Below are 26,407 nucleotides of genomic sequence, written 5' to 3'. Positions count from 1 at the left end.
GACATTGTGTAAACTCCTAGACCGAGTACTTCAGATGTTCTTCTTTTGGAACAGATTTGCCATAATACCTGCAGTTTCAGCTTGTGCCTTTTGGTTTGTTATGCATGGAGAGTTCTTATAAGACGGTGACGGTGAGGATTGAACTTGATTATTTCGATTAATTTTATTAACTCATGACAATACACAGAAATGATAATGATGATCAATGTGGGGTTTAGAAAAATTGGAATGGAAGAAAAACTTCCCTTCCATATTCCAGTATCTTTCTTTGAGAATCATCACTTCGTCCATACAAAAACACAACGTAAAGTTTTAGTTTCCTATACTTCAGGCAACAGATGCTTCCATCTTTATCATTTTTAAAATTTACTGTCAAAATTTGTATTTTGATATACACTAGAGTGTATATGTCAAATGTATATGTAATGCATTATAAATTAATACATAATAGTATATATTAATATGTATATAGAATAATAAAATAATATAAATATACAAGCTCAAGTAACCTCAGAGAAGAGCTATCCTTTGTAATAACTTCAAGAGAGCTCACTCTATTGTTGGAGGTTTCTATAAGCTAAAAAGTTATTCTTTATCTTTCTTTAGATTGTTTCTAAGGAACATAGAGCATTCTGATTACTCTCTGGTGGATTCACTCAGCCAACTTAGTCTTCCTTTATGTGATAGCTTCGAATTGCCTCTTTTTCCCAATTCTCTCAGTGACTTTTTTTTTTCCAAAAGGCATGACAAGTCCCCTCACCATGGAAACAGTTCTCTTCTGAATTAAGTCCTTTTTAAAAACGTAATTATTCATATGAAGTCTGAACATAATTCTCCGCAAGTATTAAATGGAACTTATAGCATCCTTGCTACATGAACTAAACTTCTTCAAGGTAATAGGCTTCGTCCACTAGTAATATTTCATTTGGAGATTAACATTCAACTGCAGTTGAGGTAAAATGTCCTTTCTTGAAAGGATATTGCATGAGCAAATTGAGGAATAATTTAGAAAAAGAAGCCCCTTACTTTGCCCCTAAAATCTTAAACAGTTTGTTTTTCTAATCATTTTATTGTATTCTTTTTCTCCAGAATAGGTCAGGCAGCTGACTGAAATGCAATGCTGCTGATAAATTTGTTATTAACTATAAACACATCATCTGTCTTAGATAAAAACAAAAGACTTCAAAGGTTTTAGACCAGATACCAGATACTGTTCAGACTAGTGCCAAAGAATTAATCATAAATTATTCTTGATAAATTCCTTTCCTTGTGTTGCATTACCCTGGAGTATTGTTCCTACCACCCCATTACATACCATGTATTTAAAAAAAAACACACAATAAATATTTTCAGATAAATAAAATTATTTACATATTAAATATTATTTGTTTAAAGCATAAAGTGTTATTTATTTGTTTATACTATGCAGATTTGCAATTCGAATTATTTTACCTTCCCTTAATAATATACTTATTGTTCCTATACATAATATTTGCAAACAACCAGTGAAGAAATCCAGGGAGGATAAGAATCTAAGGATTATTGGCAGAGTCCCTAAAATTCAAATTTTGCTGTAAATTCATTTGACTGAATTTCTTTTCATTCTTCTTTGCCAACTAATTTGCATGGCCTATGACAAAAGCTAAAAGACTTAAACAAATAGTTAATGCTAGCTTGCACATTTTAAGGTGAAATACTTAATCTTTAAAACATCGAACGGGGCGCCTGGGTGGCGCAGTCGGTTAAGCGTCCGACTTCAGCCAGGTCACGATCTCGCGGTCCGTAGTTCGAGCCCCGCGTCAGGCTCTGGGCTGATGGCTCAGAGCCTGGAGCCTGTTTCCGATTCTGTGTCTCCCTCTCTCTCTGACCCTCCCCCGTTCATGCTCTGTCTCTCTCTGTCCCAAAAATAAAAATAAAAAACGTTGAAAAAAAAAATTAAAAAAAAAAAAATAAATAAAAAAAAAATAAAACATCGAACATGTCCAACTTAGAATTTGTATAACCATGTCCTTTCAAGCTACGAAGGCAGGTAGTCTTATGCTATAAAATTTTAAACGTAAGAATGTGCCATCCAGACATATAATAGAGGATCGTTTCCTTCTCATAAGTTGTTTAGTCTTTATTTGTTACTGGGCTGGCATTAGTGACTTGTGACACTGGTCATTCCTTCCTTTGAAAAGTGCAAAGCTTCTTAGAGAGAAAAGCCTCTCGTCCATTCTAATTCCCTAAAGAGTTTAGTCCTTTGGGCAAAATAATCGTGTGGAGCACCTGTGGTGTGAGTACTAAAGAAATATCAGGCAGAATCCAGCCACAGCTGTGCTGTAATCACTGAAGTGTGCCCAGTGCATAATGGCACATTAGGTAGGCATTGATCTCTGCCAGTTTATGAGGTCTCTTACAGAATTAGGCAGACTTTTTCACTAAAACCCATGGAGCAGAAATTGCTACTTCTAAGCTAATCCATTTTCAAATTACTATCCAATTGTGACTGATGACCTCACTACAAATCCGCTTATCTACCTCTAACCACTCAACGAGCAAAGGAAAATCAATCGTTATTTCCCTTTATTTTAAACTCATTGCAAAAAAACTCTTCTTGCCATTCTTAGTCACCTTTCGTGCCACTGCAGCTGTGAAGATAAGCATGATAAATGTTAAATGCTGCCTAATTGTCAGTGCTTATTTGGAAGGTAAAATGGAAAAGGAAAATATGCTTGGTATGATACATGGCTTAAGATATGATTTAAAAATTGCTGCAATAAATTATGGCTAATTTCATGAATTTATTTTAGATAATTTAGTCAGATTGTGATATACTGATGCCTTATTAAAAAAAATCCATCACTACAACATGCAACTATTTCTTATTGAAAACCCTGGGTCTAGTTTAATCACCGAGTAGATAAAATTTCAAACATTTATGAGAAGACCTGCTATTCTGAAAATGAAAGCAATGCTCAATAGTTTACTTAATTGAAGGCATTATAATGTAAAAATATGTAGGAGGCAGAAAACACACAAATTAGAATCAACCAAATCTATTCCTAATTTCTCCTCAGCAAACTTTATCACAGAAGGTAACATTAGTGACTTTATGATCCACAAAATGCGGTGGTTACAAGAACGTGTAAATGAAAAACAGTACAAAAGTGATAATGACTTGTATCTCTTTATATTAGAAAACTAGAATTAGCCGTAACATTCAAAGTCCTTTAGACGTACTTTGAAAGTCAGTGTTTAGTGTATATTTTGTGCTATTTATACTGTGAAAAATATCCTGCCTAGTTCTCTGAAAGTATTTCATGTGGACCAACCAGTAGAGCCCTAATTGGTGACTACATTAATGTATGTACGGGAATGTTGGTTTACATATTTCTTGAAGCAAATTATATACAAGTAGTAATTTGAAAACAGTTCTAGCGAAATTGTGGAACTGTCTGTTTACGAATGCTTTGGACAAAGCAGTCGTTACAAAAATCTTAGCCTTGGCAGGGTGATGGATGAGGCAGAGAAATAATTATTTCCATGTCTATAATTAAAGCACATATTTTTGAATGTTTCCATCTCAAACATAATCAGAATTCAAACATCTGGACCAGTCACTGCTGTGAAGCCTCATCCTAGCCGTATTATCCGTAGTGTCGCATGCCATGGATTGACATGATTCAGAGCTAAGTTAGCAGCACTTGGGTTTCTTCAAAGAATATCTTCTCAAAGGGGCTGGAGCTGCTTTCTCACAGTTGCATGTTGATTTAGGTAAGCATGTCAGGGCTCCCTTCTGAACATCTTTCAATGGTGTTTCTTATATTTGGCATATGGACCAGGGCAAGTCATTTGTAAAATAAGAAAATACTACCTACTCCAATCTACCAACTAGTAGGAGAGATAAAAGATAGCAAATTAATTCACAAATTAAGGGAAAAAGAAAACTAACAATTCTATTTTGGCTTAAAATATCTTTTTTTTAAGTATATTTATTTATTATGAGAGAGAAAGAGAGTGTGAGTGGGGGAGGGGCAAAGAGAGTGGGAGAAAGAGAATATGAAGCAAGCTCTGCACTGTCATCACAGAACACATCGCGGGGGCTCAATACATGACAAACTGTTAGGTCATGATCTGAGCTGACATCCAGGCTTAACCGAATAAGCCATTAGGCGCCTATGGCTTAAAATATCTTAATTTCAAGAGTAAGTAATATTATCAGTTTTACTTGTACAAATGCATGAGGAAAAGCTACAGGTCTACAACCTACAAACAACTAATAACCCAAAAAACATTTCAAGTGCATTCATCTCATTATTTTCCAGAATATCTCTATATTTTATGATAATTAATATTTGGAAAACAAAATGGATGTGTGTTCACTTCAACTAGTAGAAATATAAGAAGCTATGTAAGGGTAAGGGGAAAAAGTAAAATCGAATTCCTTGTATTAACTCTCTTCCTCATGCCCCAGGTTTCTGAGGTCAAGAGTAGCTTCTTCCATATCTGTATTCACATTGACGAAAACATATATACCTAAATATCATACACACTGAGTTTTATGCTATGTTTTTAAAAACAAAACAAAACAAAACAAACACTGTCACAATATAAGCATTGCCTCGCAAAACAAAGTGTCTTTTCATGAAACAAACATTATGAACAGCCTCCAGCCAAATGCAAAGATCTAACCCGTGCTGTTAAATATGTAATATTTAATAGTAAGGATTAAAGCCACATTATTTTTCCCCAATGGTGAACATTTAGATACTCCTGGAAGGGTTTTTACTCTTGTCTTTTTTAATTTGTCTTATTTTTTTAGTTAGTTGTTATTTTATTAAAATACAGTTGACCCTTAAACAACACAGATTTGAAGTATGTGGGTCCACTCATACACAAATTTTATTTCAATAAATATAGGATGACAAATGTATTTTCTTCTCCTTATGATTTTCTTAACATTTTCCTTTCTCTGGTCTATTTTACTGTAAAAGTACATTATACAATATATAAAACATACAAAATATTTGTTAACTGACTATGTTATTGGCTTGTAGGTTAACAGTAGGCTATTAAAAGTTATTTTGGAGAGAGTCAAAAATTATATGTGAATATTTAACTTCTGCATTGTTCAAAGGTCAACTGTATATGTGTGTATCTTTTAGTAGATATTTTTTGATTAGTTTTCATAAACTCACAGCCATTTGGATTCCCTCCAGCAATGAGTGTGTGTTCCTGGCACCCTAGAAAACATTGATTAGGTTTCCTCTTTTTGATTTTCACCAACCTGATGGAAGAAAACTGTTAACTCATTACTGATGTGGTTGGCAGTTCCCTAATAGTAAGCTTCACCATCCTTTCATATGTTTGCTGTCTGTTATAGCTTGGTCTGTTGTAATTTCCTATTTATGTGTTTTGGCCAGTTTTATATTAGGTTATTTGTCTATATTTATCACCATAATTAAATAAATTAAATTCCTATATTCTTCTCGTGGGAATTATGGGAAGGCTAAGTGAAGACTGAGAAGTGGGCCCTATGCCATCTTAGCACTTACCATACTTTATTGAACATTTTACTATATTGCTCCCATGATGACATTCCTGTGATTGCAGGGCATCTATTTTTATTCCTCTTTTCCAATAATTTATCATAATACCTGGAATACTCTAAATATTCAGGAAATGAATGTTAAACCGGTAAAATAGTGACAAAAGTACAACTTCAATCAAACTGGATACTTTAGGGAAGGAATCACATCTTTTATTCATGTGTTTCTAACACAAAGCTGTTTAGAGAATTCCTCTGAATTAATTGGCTGCACAATCTGTTTTTTCCTAGCTTTTGTGAGATATAATTGACATATAACATTGTGTAAGTTTAAGGTGTATACCATGATGGTTTGATACGTGTGTGTATTACTAAACGATTACCACAATAAGGTGAGTTATCACATCTATCACCATATATAATTAACATTTGTGTGTTTGTGTGTGTGTGTGTGTGTCTGTGTGTGTGTTGAACATTTGACATCTACTTTCTTAGCAACTTTTAAGTATAGAATACAGTACTGTTAACTCTGGTCACCCTGCTATACATTAGATCCCTAGAACCTATTTATCTTATAACTAGAACTTTTTTTTTTTTTTAGCATTTATTTATTTTTGAGACAGAGACAAAGCATGAAGGGGGGGTGGTGGTCAGAGAGAGGGAGACACAGAATCTGAAACAGGCTCCAGGCTCTGAGCTGTCAGCACAGAGCCCGGCGCGGGGCTCAAACTCACAGACTGCGAGATCATGACCTGGGCTGAAGTCAGCCGCTTAACCGACTGAGCCACCCAGGTGCCCCAAGAACTTTGTATTCTTTAACCAAAATCTCTCCATTTCCCCACTCTCAAGGTCATTCTACTGTGTTTCAGCTTTTTTTTGATTCCACATATAAGTGAGATCATACAGTACTTGTCTTTCCCTGACTTATCTCACTTTTGGTTGCTCACTCTTGTAACCCTTTTCCCTACCTTCACAATTCCTCCCTGGGGCTAAGAACACTTCATCTTCAAAGTTTACATCTGTGAGTGAAGAATGCTAGAGGCCCTTTTCTTCCCACTGCTGCCTGTAGGACCTATGTATAATATACATTTTGTGATGTTAAGTTTTCTTAGCTTCCTTACTTTTAGTATTATGTTCATTCTATCCAAACTTGGCAACTGAGGATTGTGTGGAATTTCAACTAACACATCTCAGATGTGCATGATCTCAGCCTGTGGGATATGAAAGGATTTAATTTACAAGGCACCTCCATCTAGCTTCAGAGTCTAGACTAGCAATTGGTCTAGAATACTTCTACAAGACAATGGTCTCTTGATCCAAAATAGACATTAATAAAAATGCTGACAGTATCATTTTGTTGTTAAATGAGTGACATTAGGTTTGTTGTTTTAGTTGGATATTCTTGTACTAAGTCACCAGGCTATAGAGGTAAAGATATACTTCATTCACAAAACATGGAAGCTATAATTTATTTTTTGCTTAAGGCAAAACTTTAAAATAAAATACAAACTTAAAGGCGGGAAATAACTGAAATGAAGCCCACATGTATGCAGTAGAAAAAGTGTCTTTATAGCTTTCAAAAGTTTGATTTCTATACCTATGCTTTCTATTGACTCTGTTTACTTAGGACAAATCATTTTGCCTTTTCTCATTTCTTTCATTCTTATACCTAAATGAATTGTGCAGAATGATCTTTAAAATCCCTTCCTGATCTAACTTTGCTCCCTTTGGTAAAACAAAACAACTAGTAAGTAAGTAAATTTTAATTATGTCCTCTGATACGCAATCCAAAGTTGTAAACTATACATATAATTATATAACTATATAACTATAAATACATATAGCTTACATATACACACATATGTGTATATACACACATACATATATATATCGTTTACAACATCTTGGTTGTACTTAACTCTCAGTTATATTCAAGGATTTTCATTATGATTTTGACAATAAGTCAAACAACACATTGAGGATAATTTTGCAAAAGGTTGTGATATGATAACCATTACCCATGGTTAGATTTGATAACTCAAACTTGTCCATAAATGCACAACTCAAAGTTACTTTGATAGTTAATATTCTCATATCTCATTGGAAGTGGCAAGAAGCCATGAAAACAATTAAATAAAATATGTATTATTTAAATGTAAGCTCAACTAATCAAATGAGCAGTAATGATAACTGTGACAAGTACTATAAAATATGAAAGCTTTTTTTGTGAAAGTAATACTGAGCTGAGACACGAAGGTTTATACAGACTTAGTGAGATGAACAATGAGAGTGAAATTAGGCATTTTGGCAGACCAACTGATAACAACCATTTTATGTAGTTTCTTCAAAATGGCCACCTCAACATGTGTACCCTCTTTTTAGATTATGAATTCAAGCAACACACTGATCTCCTAGTTTGGAAATTGGTTAAGATTCATAATTAAGGATGGATATGTTTTGCGTATTATGTAGTAATAAAAAATCTCTGTCCATTTGGTCTCATTGTTTCCTTACCAGCCGAATCTATGGCAGACTAGCAGTCAATATAGTGAGTTATAGTAGCCATTGTTCAGAAAAACTTCCTGATTGCTTAATGGAAATTTGGGGTAGTTTCAAACAACTATAGAACTATAATAGATTTTTCTACTGATGTGAACAAGTACATTCTACATATCCCTGAAATCCTTAATTATTATATATCCTTTCATTTTATTCATCTTTGAATCTCCACACCTCTCTTGATAGTTTTCTAATCAATATCCAAGGAGCATGTAGCATTGTGAGAAGAACTCTGTAAGATGTTAGGTGAAAAGTTGTTTAAATGTTATTTTTTTTTTAAATACTTACACTAAATCCCCCATCCCCTGCAAATAAATCAAAGCATGGCAATATGACAACACACTGACAGCATTAACATAACTTTAAGTCATATCAGTTTTGATGCACTATTCAATAAGATGGCTCTCGGGGCGCCTGGGTGGCTGGTCGGTTGAGTGTCCGACTTTGGCTCAGGTCATGATCTCACGGTCTGTGGGTTCGAGCCCTGCGTCGGGCTCTGTGCTGACAGCTCAGAGCCTGGAGCCTGTTTCAGATTCTGTGTCTCCCTCTCTCTGTGACCCTCCCCCATTCATGCTCTGTCTCTCTCTGTCTCAAAAATAAATAAACGTTAAAAAAAAAAATTAAAAAAAAAATAAGATGGCTCTCTGAATACCATTTGGTACTCTTTATTGAGATTTTTAAAAAATACTTTGGAAAGTACTTATTAAAATGTAGACTGTTAGGAAATTTTATCTGAATTCATGCTCTTCTTATTAAAAAATAATTCTATGGGGCGCCTGGGTGGCTCAGTCGGTTAAGCGTCCGACTTCAGTTCAGGTCATGATCTCACAGTTCGTGAGTTCGAGCCCCGCGTCGGGCTCTGTGCTCACAGCTCAGAGCCTGGAGCCTGCTTCGGATTCTGTGTCTCCTTCTCTCTCTGCCCCTCCCCTGCTTATGCTCTGTCTCTCTCTGTCTCAAAAATAAATAAAAACATTAAAAAAAATTAAAAAAAAATTAAAAAAAATAAAAAATAATTCTATGATTTGGTCTGATTTTTTTTAACTTCACCTTTTTAGAAACAAAAGAAAATTGTGTTTAGCAAAGAAAGCCCAAACAAACTTGTAACCACATATTTAGAATGATATGGGATAAATTTTTGTAGTGTAGATTACAATAACTTGTTCCAGAAATTCCATTTATAATAAGTAATCTACATGGATCTATGTACAACAGTCTACAAGTGCAGTTAAACTCTGCTTGTTTTTGCTTATTTCTTCACCTTTTGTTATTTTCAGTTCTGGTTAATTGCTATTGGCTATAGTTTCACTGAAGAAGAGTGGAATGAGACGGATTCCACAGCAACTGTCTCAGACCTCAGGCAAATCCCTGATGACTATGGGTAGCACTTCCAGACATAAGTTATTTCAAAGTCCAGTTGTGGCCCAATAGGGATATAATTTTGATGAAACCCAGATGAGCTGCAACTATATTTCAGTCTATACTGCCACTTAAATTATAGTCAATTATCTATGGTAATAGGAGAACAAAAATAACATGAGCAATGAAATCCACATATAATCTCAAAGCATCATTTTAGCCAATAATTTCCAATTCTTCCTTTATAAGACCACTTAGTAAAAATTGTTACCATGTATTTGAATGGATAGATGTGAGTTTTCTTCTCTTCCTGTGGTAAAGGTGCCAATAAGTCATAAAATGATCCACAAAATATGGCCACAAAGGAGGGAAGACTGATTAATCACTAGTCTAGAAATCTGTTCCTGAGAAACTCAGGAGATTATTATTTATTTATTTATTTTTTTGCTTATCAAACCTGTGAACACACATGACCATCATCCATAATATTTAAGTTAAGTAAATCTGTTTTTAAATATCTGATTATTTGCTAAAAATATAATGTGAATTCCAATTAAATGAGAAAGATTAAATATACAAATTCACCTCTTCTCTGTACCTTAACAGCAGTAAAGATAAAACAAACAAATTATAACAACCAAACAAAAATATATTAAGCCACTAGGACCATAAGAATGATAAAAGACATCAAGGAATTTTGGGGAGAAGGAATCCACATAAGCTTATTTAACATGGCAGAGGAGAGTCAGAGAACCTCTCAGGACAAGCAAGCCCACTGATCCTGAGGAAACAGAGATCAGCACTGAATAGCATTCCTTACTAGGAAGAAAGTGGGAGGCCAGCTTTTCCCCATCCTGCACCCAAATATCAGCAATCATCAGGCACTTCCTCTTTGTCAACGATTGCAGAAACTACACAGAACTCAAGAAAGTACCCATGTCTTCCATATGTTGTTTGGTGGCCCACTGTGCAAAGACTGATTTGCTTACTGGTCAATACAAAGTGCAGTCTAATGGTCCACAAAACATCCTCTAATCCTTTCCACTCCAATCTGAGCTCATGAAGTGCTTCCAAAAATGGTTAGATACCTCACACATACACCAAGTTTCAGTCTGAATTATCTGCCTTGTGAAGAAAGCTGGAAGCACGAAGAACAACCACCACCACCATCACTACAACTACAAAACCCTAAAATCACCAATGAAAGGACTTGGAGAAAACAAGGACAATGAAGGATATGAAGAACATGCCAAAGCTATAATGAATATTCTTCACAAATAAGAAAAGAGGTTTATTCTGTTAAAAAACAACAACAAGCAAACAGATAATCAACAAGTAAAAGGTGGCTCTGAATGGTACATTAGACCAGATGAATCTAACACATATATTCACAATAATCCATCCCCAAACAGCAGAATACACATTATTTCAAGTACACCTGGAAGATTCTACAAAAGAAATCACATTTTAGGCCACAAAACAAGTCTCAACAAATTCAAAAAGACTGAAATCATAGCATGGTATCTTTTCTGGCCACAATGGTATAAAACTAGAACTCAATCACAAAAAAAAAAAAAAAAAAAAAAAAAAAAAAATCTGGAGAGAACACAAATACATGGAGGTTAAATAACATGCTACTAAACAGTAAATGGGTAAACCAAAAAATCAAAGAGGAAATAACAAATACATAGGGACAAATTAAAATGAAAACACAATGTTACAAAATCTTTGGGATGCTGCAAAAGCTGTTCTAAGAGTAAACACTGTAGCAATACAGGCCTACCTCAAGAAGCAAGAACAATTTCAAACAAACAACTTACCCATATACCTAAAGGAGCTAGAAGAAAAGGAATAACAAAGCCCAAAGTCAGCAGAATGAAGGAAATAATGAATATTAGAGGAGAAATAAGTGAAATAGAGACTAAAAAATAAAACCAAACAAACAATAGAAGAGATCAATGAAATCAGTAGCTGGTTCTTTCAAGAGATTAGCAAAATTTATAAACCATTAGCCAGATGCATGATGAGAGAGAGAGAGAGAGCTCAAAAAATAAAATCAGAAAATAAAGAGGAGAAATAATCACTGACACCACAGAAATACAAAAGATTTTAAGAGAATTTTATGAAAAAATGTATGCCAACAAATTGGAAACCTAGAAGAAATGAATAAATTCCTAGAGACATATAGCCTTCCAAAGTTGAATCAGGAAAGAACAGAAAATTTGAACAGACTGACTAGTAGCAATGAAATGGAATCAGTAATTTTAAAACTCCCAATAAACAAAAATCCAGAACCAGATGACTTCACAGATGAATTCTACCAAACTTTTGAAGAACAGTTAATACTTACTCTTCTCCAACTATTCCAAAAAACAGAAGAGAAGGGAAAGCTTCAAAATTATATGAAGCCACCATTACCCTGATACCAAAACCAGATAAAAACATAACAAAAAAGAAGAAGAAGAAGAAGAAGAAGAAGAAGAAGAAGAAGAAGAAGAAGAAGAAGAAGAAGAAAGGAAAGAAAAGAAAAAAACTATAGGCCAGTGTCTCTGATGAATAAAATGCAAAAATTCTCAACAAAATATTACCAAACCAAATCCAATAATATGTTAAAACAATCATTCGCCATGAGATCAAGTGGGATTAATCCCGGGGTACAAGGGTGATTCAACATTTGCAAACCCATCAACATGATACATCTCATCAACAAGAGAAAGGACAAAAAATAATCACTTCAATAGATGCAGAAAAACATTTGAGAAAATACAAAATCCATTCATGATAAAAACCCTCAACAAAGTAGGTTTAGAGAGAACATACCTTAACATAATAAAGGTTACATATGAAAAACCTACAGCTCAATGGTGAAAACCTGAGCACTTTACCTTTAAGATAAGGAACAAAACAAGGCTATGCACTCTCATCACTTTTATTCAACATAGTACTGGAAGTCCTAGTCATGGCAACCAGGCAAAAACAAAACAAAACAAAACAAAAACAAAACAAAACACAACAACAAAAAAATGAAATAAAAGGCATCCAAATTGGTGACGAAGTAAAACTTAACACTATTTGCAGATGACATAATACTATATACAGAAAACCCTAAACACTACCAAAAAAACTACAAGAACTGATGAGTGAATTCAGTCAAGTCTCAAGCTAGCAAATTAATTACGAAACCTAGCGTATTTCTATACTCTAATAATGAAGTAGCAAGAGGGGAAATTCAGAAAACAATCCCATTTACAGTTACACCAAAAAGAATAAAATGCTTAGGAATAAACTTAACCAAGGAGGTAAAAGAGCTGTATTCTAAAAATTATAAAGCACTGATGAAAGAAGTAAAGATGACACAAACAAATAGAAAGATTCTCCATGCTCATGGACTGGGAGAATCAATATTGTTAAAATGTCCACTACCTAAAGCAATCTACAGATTTAATGTAATCTCTACCATAATACATTTTGTGCATTTTTCACAGAACTAGAACAAATAATCCTAAAATTTGTATGGAACCACAAAAGACCCTGAATAACCAAAATAATCTTGAGAAAGAACAAATCTGTAGCTATCACAATCCCAGATTTCAAGGTATACTACAAATCTGTAGTAATCAAAACAGTATGGTACTGGCACAAAAAATAGACACATAGTTCAATAGAAGAGAACAGAGAATCCAGAAATAAAACCATGCTATTATGGTTAATGAATCTACAACAAAGGAGGCCAGAATATACAATGGTGAAAGACAGTCTCTTCAACAAATGATACTGGGGAGAACTGCAGAGCTGCAAGCAAAACAATGTGACTGGACTCCTTTCTCATACTATACACAAAGATAAACTCAAAATGGATTAAAGACCTAAATGTTAGATTTGAAACCATAAATTTCCTAGAAGAAAAAAGGAAGTAATCTCTTTGACATCAGCTGCAGAAACATTTTTCTAGATATGTCTCCTTTGACAAAGGAAACAAAACCAAAATTTAACCATTGGGACTACGCCAAAACAAAAAAGCTTTTGGACACTGAAGAAAACCATCAATAAAACAAAAAGATAACCTACTGAATGGGAGAAGATACTTGCAAATGATGCATCCAATAAGGGGTTAATATCCAAAATTCATAGAGAACTTATACAAGTCAACACTGAAAATCAAATATTTCAATTAAAAAATGGGCAGAGGACATATATAGACATTTTTCCAAAGAAGATGTGCAGGTGGCCAACAGACAGATGAAACGATGATCAACATCAATCATCACCAAGGGAATGCAAGTCAAAACAACAATGATGTATCACTTCATACCTCACAGAATGGCTAAAATAAAAACACAAGAAATAGCAAGCTTTGGTGAAGATGTGGAGAAATCAGAACACTGGTGTACTGCTGGTGGGAATATAAATTGGTACAGCCATTGTGGAAAATAGTATGGAGTCTCCTCAAAAAAATTCAAAGCAAAATTGCTACATGAACCAGCGAACCAGCACTTCCATGACTCGGTTTTTACCAAAGAAAATGAAAATTGCATTAGTTGCAATAGTCAAGATATTAAAGCAACCCAAGTATCCATCCATAGGTGAATGGGTAAGGAAGATATGGTACATATATATGGAAAGCAATATTACTCAGCCATGAAAAGGAATGGGATCTTGCCATTTGCAACAACATGGATGGATCTGGAGAGTAGAATGCTAAATGTTTAAAAATAAATCAGTCAGAGAAAGACAACTAACATGCAATTTCATTCATATATGAAATTTAAGAAACAAATAAGGAAAAAAAAAGAGAGAAACAAAAAAACAGACTCTGAAATATAGAGTACAAACTGGTGGCTGCCCGAAGGGAGGTGTGTCAGGGGAAAGGTAAAACAGAGGAAGGAGAGCATACTTATTGTGATGAGCACTGAGTAATATATAGAATTTTTGAATCATTTTATTGTACACCTGAAACCGATATAACACTGTATGCTAATTAAACTTTAATCAAAAACAAACAAACAAGACTACAGGGAAATGCAACTGAGAGCCAGAAAGGTCTCTTAGCAATTGCAATTATCATAACTGAAAGAAGTACTGAAATAACTGAAATAGAAGGGTTGAAAAACAAAATCGAGAAAAATTTCCACAAAAGAAAACAGCAAAAACATGACATGGAAGACTAGAAGTAAAAGAAAATTAATGGACCAATTAAAGCAGCCAAATACCAGATGTTTAGGACTAAAGTAATAGGAAGATAGAAAACTCAGGGAAGAAATATATATATATATATATATATATATATATATATATATATATCTCACAGATACATGTAACTATATAAATCTTGACATAAATTTCATATGTATAGATATATCTTCATCTATCTAAATTTAGATCAAACATGTAGATATATCTATATCTTTATCTATATCAAGAATATTTCCCGTAAGTGAAAGGGCTAAAGTCTTCAGATTAAAAGGGTCTGTTTAGTGTCTATTGCAATGATGACAAAATACAACAAGTCATAAAAGGCATAACATAACACTATTTCAGAGTATCAGGGATAAAAGTAGGATCCTAAAAGCTTTTCTTTTCTTGGTGGGATCGGGGCAGGGGATACATATTACAAAGGAACAGAAATCAGAATGCATTAAGTGCTCAACTGCAGCTTTAACAGATGACTTGAGAATGAATAGATACAAACATTAAGCATAAAATTGCTGCAGTGACTATTTTGATATCAGCTAAAATAGACATTAAGGCAATAGCACTACCAAAGATAAAAAGAAATGGTACCTAATTGTAAGAAATCCAAATCATTATGAAAACATACGAAGCATAAATGTCTATGCACCTACCAAAAAACCACAAAGTCCAAGAAACAATCCGTGACAGCATTAAAGAAGAACATTAAAATTATATAACCATAACAACTAGACAAAAATAAATCAGTAAACACATAATGGATCTAAAGAACACAGTGAAGCACATATGGTGGACCTTAAAATAACACTCATGAGATGTTAAATGATTGATATCAGAGAATGTTCTCTGAACAAAGTAGGATAAAATTAAAAATCAATAATAATAAGATAGCTAAAGAAACATATACTGATTTACAGAGTCAACAAAATTCCAATACAACTTTAGGAGGCTTTTTGTATGTGTGAGGGGGAGGGCAGAGGAATTATATAGTAGAGAAAATAATCTAGAAATACCAAATAAATTTTAAAATACAGCTGAATTGATCACCTTATACAAGTCATTGATTTTAACACTTAGTGTAAATCTACAAAAATCAAGGCAATGTGTTATTGGCAAATGTAGTCATAGTCCAATGGAGACAATTAGCCCAGAGTAGTCCATTGATCTCTGAAAAAGCTTCTAACATAAGACAATGAAAAAAATGACTTTTCAACAAATAATGCTAGAACAATTAGACAACGGCATAGAAAAAAAAAGGTTTAATCTTGACATATCTTATACTATGTATAAAAAGTGATCATAGTCAAAGTAGATCACAGTCCTTCAAAAACTAAAATAATAAAACTCTTAGAAGAAAATATTGGAGGAGTGTCTAGGTGGCTCAGTTGGTTAATCATCTAACTCAATTTTGGCTCAGGTCATGATCTCATGGTTTCATGAGTTTCAGCCCCACGTTGGGCTCTGCACTGACAATGCAGAGACTGCTTGGGATTCTCTCCTGCTCTCTCTCTCTCTGCCCTTCCCCTGCTCACATTCCCTCTCTCTTTCTCTTTTTTAAAATAAATAAATAAACATTAAAAAAGAAACTATTGGAAAAATATTGGAGAAAAACCTTACATTGGGGTAAGCAAAGGTTTCTTAGTATCCAATAGTACAAATGATTTAAAAAAAAGATATATAGCACTTCATCACTATTAACATGTTTGCTATTCAAAAGAAACTTAAGTGTATGAAAATGAAAGCCATTTTGGGGCGCCTGAGTGGCTCAGTCGATTGAGCGTCTGACTTCGGCTCAGGTCATGATCTCATGGTTCGTGAGTTCGAGCCCTGAGTCCAGCTCTGTGCTGACAGCTCAGAGCCTGGAGCCTGCTTCGGATTCTGTGTCTCGCTCTCTCTCTGTCCCTCCCCTGCTCATGCTCTGTCTCTCTCTGTCTCAAAAATAAATAAAACATTAAAAAAAATAAAAAAAATGAAAGCCATTGAATGGGAGAAAATATTCATGAAACATATATATCTACCAAAGGATTTGTATCCAGAATATATAAAGTACTCTTACAACTGAAAAAAAAATAGTAAGAGAATAAGCCAGTTAAAAAAAATAGAGCAAAATAGTTCAATGCATAATTCAGAGAAGAAGATATATAGATGGCAAAAACGGAAATTAAAAGATTCTCAATATCATTGGTCAACAGGGAAATGCAAATTAAATCCCACTGAAATACCATCCCATATACATTAAAATGGCTAAAATTAAGAATGACTGACAATAAGAAATTTTGCAAGAATGCAGAGCAGGGATCAGCAAACTTCTTGTTTAAAGGGACAGAAAGTAAATATTTTAAGCTTTGAGGGCCATATGGTTTCTGTTCAAATTACTTAATTCTGCTTTTGTAGCATAAAAGCATTTCATTTGTAACAAATGAGTGCGGCTGTGTTCCAATACAACTTTATTTACAAATAAAGCTGATTTGGCTCAAGAACTATGGTTTGAAGACCTTTGATGCTGAGCAACAGGAAATTTCATATAATACTCAGGTGAATGCCAAATGGTAAAAACACTTGAAAAACTGTTTATCATTTCTTAAAAAGTATACACTTACCAAAGACCCTGATATTCCAATTCTACATGTGTATCCAAGAGAAATGAAAACACATGTTGACACAATGACTTATACAAATGCTCATAGAAAATTAAGTCACAATAGTCACAAGAAACAACTAACTATCCATCAACAAGTGAATGAATAAGCAAATGTAGTATACCCTCAATGGAATACTATTCAACAATAAAAAGAATTACTGATACGAACAAACATATAAATAAATGTCTAAGTCATGCAAAGTGAAAAAAAATACACAAAAATACATACTTATATGATTCCATTTATATAAAATGCAAACTAATGCATGCTATGAAAAAAGTAAAAGGTGGTAAAGAATCTTTTCAGGGTGATAGAAATATTCTGTATCTTTCTTCTGGTGGTGGTTTCATGGGTATACAGCACTGTCAAAACTCACAGAATTGAGCCTTTAAAAAAGATGATGTTTCTAATCCCTAAATTATCCATCAATAAAGTTAGTAAGGAAAAATAAATATATAGAGAATTTTTACCCAAAGAAACTACACATCGTACAGAGTTTAATAAAGACAAGAGTCCTGCGCAGTGTTTTTGCATTTCATATATATATCAACATACGTGTAGCCAGCCATAAAATGTCATTCCCTAAATAGGTTTGTTCCCTGAGGTAGAACACTATATATACTTTTCTCTTATTACCCAATCTTTCTTGCTCAATTATTTTTACGCACTGACAAGCTTTTCTTTGTGGAAGAAGAGGATGTCACCTCTTTATTTTGTCTGTACGAGTATAAATTTCAGTTGAAGACAATGCTGATAAATAATGGAAACTGTCAACAGATAATCCTAAAATGAGTAAGAAAGAATGTCCAGCAAAAAGAATATCTTGCTCCCAAGATATTATGATATAAAAGAAAGAACTTTAAAATTAGAGTTTGGAGCTTGGGTTCCTGGTGTCTGTAACTTGTATTAGGTTTATCTTGGCCTTAGTTTCCTTATGTAAACAATGAAATGTTCTCTTAAATCCCTCTGGCTCAGAAATTCTGTGGGCCTAAAACCATTTAGCATAAATTATCAAAGATGAAGAAGAAGAAGGAGAAGGAGAAGGAGAAGGAGAAAGAGAAGGAAGAGAAGGAGGCCGAGAAAGAGGGGAGGAGGAGGGAGGAAGAACAGTATGATGAAGGAATTATTAGCCAGAAAAATAAATAAATGATTCAGTATGAATCTGAGATAAAATTTGTACAAACATACAGACAATGAAATTTTTCAAAGAGGTAAGTAACATTTCCCCGCTACCCATGGCCATGCTAATTCCACTCTCATTAGATGCAGAGGAGGCTAAGCATGTGCTGGATTTTCTCAGGAGTATAGCCACACCTCAAAGCACTCCTTCTGACCCTGTGCACACTAACATCTGAGCCAAAGTGAGGAAGTGAGGGCTTGCTATGTATACAGATCACGATGGTTTCTTGTTATTAGAATTGAATGGGAGATCAGTTCTAGCATGATTCTTATATACCTGAACAACCTAATTTTTTCTCTTTGTTTTAAAAATGGCTAGGGAGTGGCACCTGGGTGGCTCAGTCAGTGACTCTGGCTATCAGCTTAGCTCATGATCCCAGGGTCCTGGGATTGAACCTCACATGTGGCTTTACAATGAGTGTGGACCTTGCTCAAGACTCTTTCTTTCTCTCTCTCTCTCTCTCTCTGCTCCTCTCCCCAGCTTGTGCACTCTCTTTCTTTCTCTCTCTAAAAAATAAAAGAATAAATGCCTAGGGAATTCTATGATAAGGAAAATATATTCTAATGCCTTAGAGACTCTTAGTGGTTAAAACAGAATGAAACATCAGTATGTTGTAAGCTAAGAGACACTACTTAGAAATCAAAATTAAACAAGTTTAATTAATAGATGGATATATAATTCAAAATTGTCTTTCATTTGAAAAAAATGTCTATCTCTTAAATAGTGACATTTTTTAGACAACTTAAATGTTTTAAAGGGCTTCAACTTAATTCAATTCAGCAGCAACATGCCTATATAAAAGGGTTCTTTTCTTTCTTTCAGTCACTCACTAAATAAATATTATCTATCCCTTAAACTGCTGGGAAGGGGCAGACACACTAAGAAAAAAGATTTTTAATCCTGAAAAGCTCATAATCTAGAATATAAAAATAAGACTTAAACAACAAAGCAGAACACTTTTGAAAAATAAAATAAAAATAGTTTGAAAAATATTCAAAGGGAAAACTATACTGTGCACATCAACATATAATTAAAAACTATAAAATATTGCAAAATATATGAACTATAAGCAAGTAAAATTGGATATTGCTAGTCCCAATATGTAAATGAGACAATTAAATAAGGCAAAGCAATTTTCTCAAGGTCACAAAGTGATTCAGCTTGGAAATCCAGAACTACATGAGTCTGGAGTATAATTTCATTCTATTGTCTGCGACACCTCCTTAAAAACATAGCAAAGTTAGTCAATAGTCATAAAGAATGAGTCTCAAGTAGAATAATAAATTATATATAATACTCTTGACATTTTTATCATTTTTTACTTCCTTTTCATCCACACATTTTCAATTTTCCTTTTTAGTTAATGTGGAATTTTATCTCATTTTCCCTTGTCCAAATTAGTACATCCTTTTCTTAACTACAGTTTCCTGTAATTGCCTTCTATTTTTTAAAAATACTTGAAATCTTTGTTATGAGCTTTACATTAAATATTTCATAATACATTTGACACGCCAATAATTCTCATTAAGTGTACTTCTGTCAAATAAAGGGAGAAGGGTGCCTGAGTGGCTCAGTGGACTGAGCATCACACTCCTAATTTACACTCAGGTCATGATCCCAGGGTCCTGAAATCGAGCCCCATGTGGCACTCCGTGCTGAGCATGGAGCCTTCTTAACGTACTCTCTCCCTCTGCACCTCTCCCCTGCATGCACTCTCTTTAAAAAAAAAAAATAATAATAAAATTAAAATTAAATTTAAAAAGGGAGAAACTAAGGGATAGAATGACCTTGTCACTGAAATGGACACCAATTAAAAAAAAAAAAAAAAAAGGAAAAGGTATCGAGTCTTCCAATTTGGATTGGCCTGATCACATTTTTCAACAAACTAATAGTTAACAGCCGCTGTTTACATTTGTATTACTCAAAGCCTAGAATTATAAGTTCAATTCTTCAAATATTTCCCTTACCTGCAGTATCTGGAAGTAAATTTCATCAGATTTCAGTCCAATTTGCTACTTTGACTTTAATAAATACTAATTAGTTGAGTATTAGTACAATTAGTACATCATTGATTGTATTCAGTCATTTAAGACTCATCCATGTAGATTGTTCACATGTTTATAAATTAATTTCAAAAAACTGGCTTGATCTTCAAGTATACATTAAAAGGCAATAACAACAATCACATTGATGCTGTGTCTATGTATGACTTTGGCCTTCATAAATTTGGAACAGATTTTAATTAGTATCCAAGAAATTTATTTTGTGAACTTTCCCTCCTTTATTGGTGCCTATAAGGCAATCGTAATTGGCAAAGTAGAAGGTTCTTATTTACTGAAAAATAATGTTTGACGTTTGTGCACAGGATGCACTAATAAAAAATAGCACTCAGGATATTAGTACTGTGGAAGGCTAAAAATTAATCTAGCCCAATAATGGATATTTATATATATGTATAGATATGTTTATATGTATGTATATATGTATATATATGTGTAGAGAATTGGGAATACAAAAGTCATATTTTGGAATCTTTACTGACCTACCAGATCTAAAGATATACGATGTGTAATTTTAAAACATTAAAAATCCATATGGACTTGATACTAACTTTATCAGCTTCAATGTACATCTCAAATCACTAAGTTTTTATCTTATGTGATTCAAGGTTTGCATATGTAAGTGATGCTTCCATATAGCAATTATAATTTCCTTAAAATTCTTAAAAATCTTACTTTCTTGATACTAATTATGACAAAGCAAGGAAAAAAGCATTTTTTGTACATTAAGTAGAAATGATCATCTAATTAAATCCCAAGGGACCAAATAAAATTGTGAGCTCCTTAGTTTTACTGAAATAAAAATAAAATTAATAAATGAATGTTATTCTACTCGAAAACCTATAAAGGAATTAATACATAGATTCTGGATTTTTTTTATTACCATTCCTATTCAGTAGTCACAGATCTTAAAGTATTTGTTTTAATTCCTTTATTAATACTTGTAATGGCAATTCTTGCCAGTAGCAATATTTAAAATACAATGGGATGGTTAACCTCATGCTGCTAAATTTTCCTTGTACTTACAATGAAATGAAGCTTGAGGAACATTTATAGTTAGAGGGTTAAAAAAGAAAGTAATATGTATACATTCATATTTCTAAGTGTATTTTATTTTAAGGGTAATATTTCAGTCTCACATCTTAGGTCAAAATTAAGATAGTGTAACACATTAAAAACTGACTCCTCCCTCTGTGCTTGGCATTCAAGCCTTTGAATGGATTCTAGTTGATAGTAACCATATGTGGTCCAGGAAATATAGAAGGGGTAGGCTAGCCAAAGGATCTTTCTGGATGGCAATCTGCCCACATGTCAACTATCTCTGTGCTGTGGCTCTTGTGGAACATGGCAAACGCAGTCTAATTCCTGCATTATAAAGATAAAAAAAATAGTAGCGATCCATATCTTGACATTTTGAAGCGGTAATGTGGCTTCCCTACAAACCTTTTTAGTTTTGAAATGTTAGAGCAATCTCATATATTCAAATCATTCCACAGAATAAAAATTACTTAAGTAAAAACAGAAAGTACCCTTAATTTTTAAAAATTATCCTCTAAATTATGTGTCAAAGAAATGTACTACTATACCTATATTTTCACTAGAACTTAGCATGCAGTTATGTGCATATTTTAAAATCTCTTACCTCCTTCTGGAAAAATTTTTAAGTCCTGAGGTACATCTGCTCAGTCCAATTGATTATTTTCAGTACCTGGACACTTCAAGTACCCTATAAAAATAAATTCATTCTTAGAATTTCAATATAATTCAAATAATTCGTAATCAATCAATAGGTGCTCCACTAAATTAAAAGTCAGTATAAAGGTCTTTAAACAACCTCAATACGTTGCATAGGAAAATATAACGTAGGAAGGAAAAAGGCATGATGGGAGGCAGACACTGAATTTGACAAACATTTCACTCAGGCTCCTCCAACCAAATTACAATTTGTAAATACTAATTGGATTTGAGGTACTTTGAAATTATTCATTATTTAGGCTCTGACTCTGATAAAGAACAACTGATATATTTGAGAATTCATTGAAATTCTAACACGCTGTATTGATTTATCCATAATGTTATGATGTCATTAACATTGTTCACTACTGACGATGAAAGGCTTACAGTGACAACCCAGCTAAGCAGTAATTTCATGGCGCTGCTAGCAAGTAACTGGATTTTACTTTAACAAAAGCTTTTTTCCCCCTGAATAAAGAAAACATACCATACATGAAAAGTAAATAGAAATATTAAAGAACTCAATCTTTTAAAATCTGAAATAAAAACATGCTTTGAATAATTTTATGTTACTAAAACAAATTCTTTGTCAGTACTCATACACTATTTAACATTTGAATAAATTATGAAAATAATTTAGAAAACAAAATAAAGATAATTCTTATCTGGGCCAGAGACTTAAAAATATCCCAATGGAGAAAACACACAATTTGGTGAAAACAAGACAGAATATGTAGTAGAGATTCATTGGCGAAGTACTAATGTTATTAAACAATTTTAATCTTATTTAAGTCAACAGAAACTACAGTAATATAGACTCTGAAGTAGTATTTCTCTCATTATGTCCAATCCTGTTTTTTTACTGTGCCTTTTTGAGAAATATAGAATATTTCTAGATTGCTATATTTATGAGAAACATAGACTACCTTATCCTATATGTATTCACACATGTTTTTATTGGATCCCTTACTACCTGATAGAATTATAGAAAACTTCTAGAGTTGATTTAAGCAAAGAATTTATGCTAGGTATACAAGTAAATAAACAGATAATCTATTACCCCGAGTGTATATGCAAAAACTGAAACTCAAGTGTCAATACCATGTTCCACATTCCTTGGATACGTGTATCACATGATAGTGAAAGTATTTCATGACAGTGATAGAGTGGAAAACAAGATCTTTGGGGGAGAGAAGTCAAGTAACTGAGAGACTAGTGTTTTTGAAGTCTACAAGCATATTGAAATTACCATATTGTAAGACAAGAAAGGCGTTGGAAAGAGAGACAGTAAATTAAAGCTAAAATCTTAACAGAAGAGAGGAAGTGATCAGAGATTGGTAAAAGACTTCTTAAAGAGGAGTAGCAGCTAGTATCTGCTAATGTCATGACATCACAGGCAGTTTTGGGGAGGAGGGAAGAGACAGTTTTGGAAGTGACACTGAAGAGCAAGAGAACATTACTTCACCTCCATCTCAGTGATTTAAGTGGTGTGGTAGGGAAATAGCCATCTCTTGGAGGCTGGCACGAGAAGCAGGGTCATCAAAGAAGAACCAGGTTTCATTTAGAAAGAAGATAAGGGGAAATTACATAAAAGTAGTGAAGATAAAGGGGCTTGTTGGTGAGTTCCAGAGAGCATGGTGAAAGGGTATCGGGACACAGAGAGGAATCGTGATGAAGATTAGTGACTTGAGAACCAGGAATGCCTGGCAAGTTCTGGGTTCCTTTTAGCCATGGACATAAAATGAGAGAGCAGGCATGAGAAATCAAATCCTGATTTTTCCCGAGAGAGCATAGAGATGAGGCTGCGAGTGTCAAAAGGGGCAGGGGGATGATTGTGAGGTCTTGTCAGGAGTGTTCTGGGCTTCAGGGTAACTATTTGACACTTGAGGAGAGTGCTCTCTGACCCAGCTAAGGATGTGTGAATTCTTCTTGACTTCTGATGGACATCTTTAGACCAGCACAGGGACTTTGTCCCTTGACTCGCAACAGTGATGGCCTGTAGAGGAGGAACATACACCACATGTGGGCTTCCTTTTGACTTACATAGGAAGCATCCTATGGCTAGTCTAGATGTCAACTTACTCTAAACATATTGACAATCTCTCATGCCCTTCTGGTGATGGCCTCATTTCTATCATGTGTTTGAATGTCCTGTATATGAAGACCTAAAGGCCTGCGGAGGGACGAACAGAATACTTCAGCATTCTGATCTCTTTCTGACTTCTTCTGTTGGAAGCCTAAAAAAAGAGAAGTTTTATTCCAAATATAAGGGCTTCCATTTTTTTACATTTGAATTTTCTTTAACTTGATGTTATCAATGTTCTATTTCATGAACAGCTTCATAGACTTTAACTGATCTAATTGTTCATAACCCACATAGATATGTAAGATTAATTCATTAAATGTTTTATTATTTACTAGGTGCCAGGCACAATTTTAGGCAGCATTAACTACTAACTGATGTGCCTGGCCTTGAGACACTTAAATTTTATACAATCCATAAATCATATAATATACAAATTCATTATATAATGTAAGGCGATGGTAGGTGCTATAAAATAAGAGGATTGAAGGTGGCTGAGTATCAATTCACTTGGGAAAGTCAGGGAAGTCCTCTCTGAGTTGGTGACATTCTACCTGAAGTCTGAAGGAAGAAAGTATGTGGATATCTCAGGAAAGCATATTCGAGACCAAAGGAACAATAGATACAAAGGCTTAGGCAAGCAAGACTGCACATAGATGGTTCCAGAAATAGCAATAAAATCAGTGAGTAATAAGTAAGGAAGAAATGATAAGAGGAAGGTGGAGAAGCAAAATATAATATGGTTATAACTTTAAACAAATTTGAACTGATAAGAAAATATACTACAAACATCAATAAAATGTAGGCCATGAATATAGTTCTCTAGTTAACAATAAAACTGATCGAAACAAAACACTGCAAAAAAAAAAATGCTGTGGATAACTGAATTAAAAAAGCTTACTTACACAATGGAAGTTTTACTACTTCATTTATCTCTAAAGAAAATTGATCAAATGGAACCATCAAGTTGGAAAAACAAATTAACACTTGGAATATTGGTTAATTCAATAATTATAACTATGATTAAAATATACTTGTTTGACAGAATGAGAATATGCACCTTCTTTGATAATGTAGAGAACATTCTGGCACAGATGAGTTTTTGCATCTATCGTTGGGAACACTATATGAGCCAAGTAGCCACCTGCAGATACAAAATGTCTGATCCAACCTGACAGTTCTTTTCTCCAATTTACACCACATAATTTTCAACAGAAAAATCTGTCAAAAGAGGTTCCATTAGTGTCAGGTAAAGATTCCTAACCGGTATACTTTTAACTTGTTCTAAAATGATAGTAACAAGTGAATCTTAAATGGGAAACTCCTATTGCAAATAAAATGTAAGTCTTTATCTTATCTATTTAATTTCTTTGATCCTGGTGTTCTCTTGGAAACTCTAAAGGAGTTGTGACTTTGACAAATGTGATGTCTGCCAGTTCCTACAGGGATATACTAAGAACAAATGCAACATTCTACTTTCTGCTCTATTTGTTTTCATTAAACAATGATTTACTAGGAGTTCGCTGAATTGAAACTTACATTGGTCATTTTCTTTATAAATAACATTGCAAATTTATTGGAAAGACTTAAATTGTCATTAATATTTCTAGAAAAGTTCATTCCAAATTTAATCTCATTCTCTTTTCTTGCTCTTTCTCCGTCCTCCTCCTTTCCTCCCTTCATCTCTCCTCTTTGTCACTCATGAGAAGATGGGTCTATGAGTTCCTTTGGGAGAAAGATTATGAATAAACGAAAAACTAATCAACTGAGGTTTACTTTTATTTACAATTCCAATTGTTTTTGATTAGAATTAGTTGTATTATATTTCAAATAACATGAAGATATGTGTTGTCCTGCATATTTAAATTGTACTAAAGTATCTAAATTTAAGTAACTCCAAACATTCTTATGTTTCATTATACAATTTTTTTATTTATGCATTTAAAAATACTTGTTAACTATATCCAGTATGTCCAGGCAATGTTTTAGGTGCAAAATTAATTAGGTGTGCAACTAAAATATAACCTTTGGGGAGTCAGGACTTGCTTTTTATTTGCCACTATATCACTAGTG

General features: G+C 33.7%; 1 protein-coding gene across 3 annotated transcripts in view; it reads right to left on the bottom strand.

The window, feature by feature from the left end:
* Positions 1-26,407, bottom strand: part of SEMA3A (semaphorin 3A) — a 467,035-nt gene that overhangs the window by 295,387 nt on the left and 145,241 nt on the right. For all 3 annotated transcript variants that reach the window (XM_058725246.1, XM_058725245.1, XM_058725248.1), the window contains exon 2: positions 22,160-22,243. The gene's annotated coding sequence lies outside the window, so the exon portion shown is untranslated. The remainder of the gene's footprint in view (positions 1-22,159; positions 22,244-26,407) is intronic.

The sequence above is a fragment of the Neofelis nebulosa genome, chromosome 4, assembly GCF_028018385.1.
Source record: "Neofelis nebulosa isolate mNeoNeb1 chromosome 4, mNeoNeb1.pri, whole genome shotgun sequence".
NCBI classification, from domain to species: domain Eukaryota; kingdom Metazoa; phylum Chordata; class Mammalia; order Carnivora; family Felidae; genus Neofelis; species Neofelis nebulosa.
This window is presented reverse-complemented; position numbering and strand designations above follow the sequence as displayed.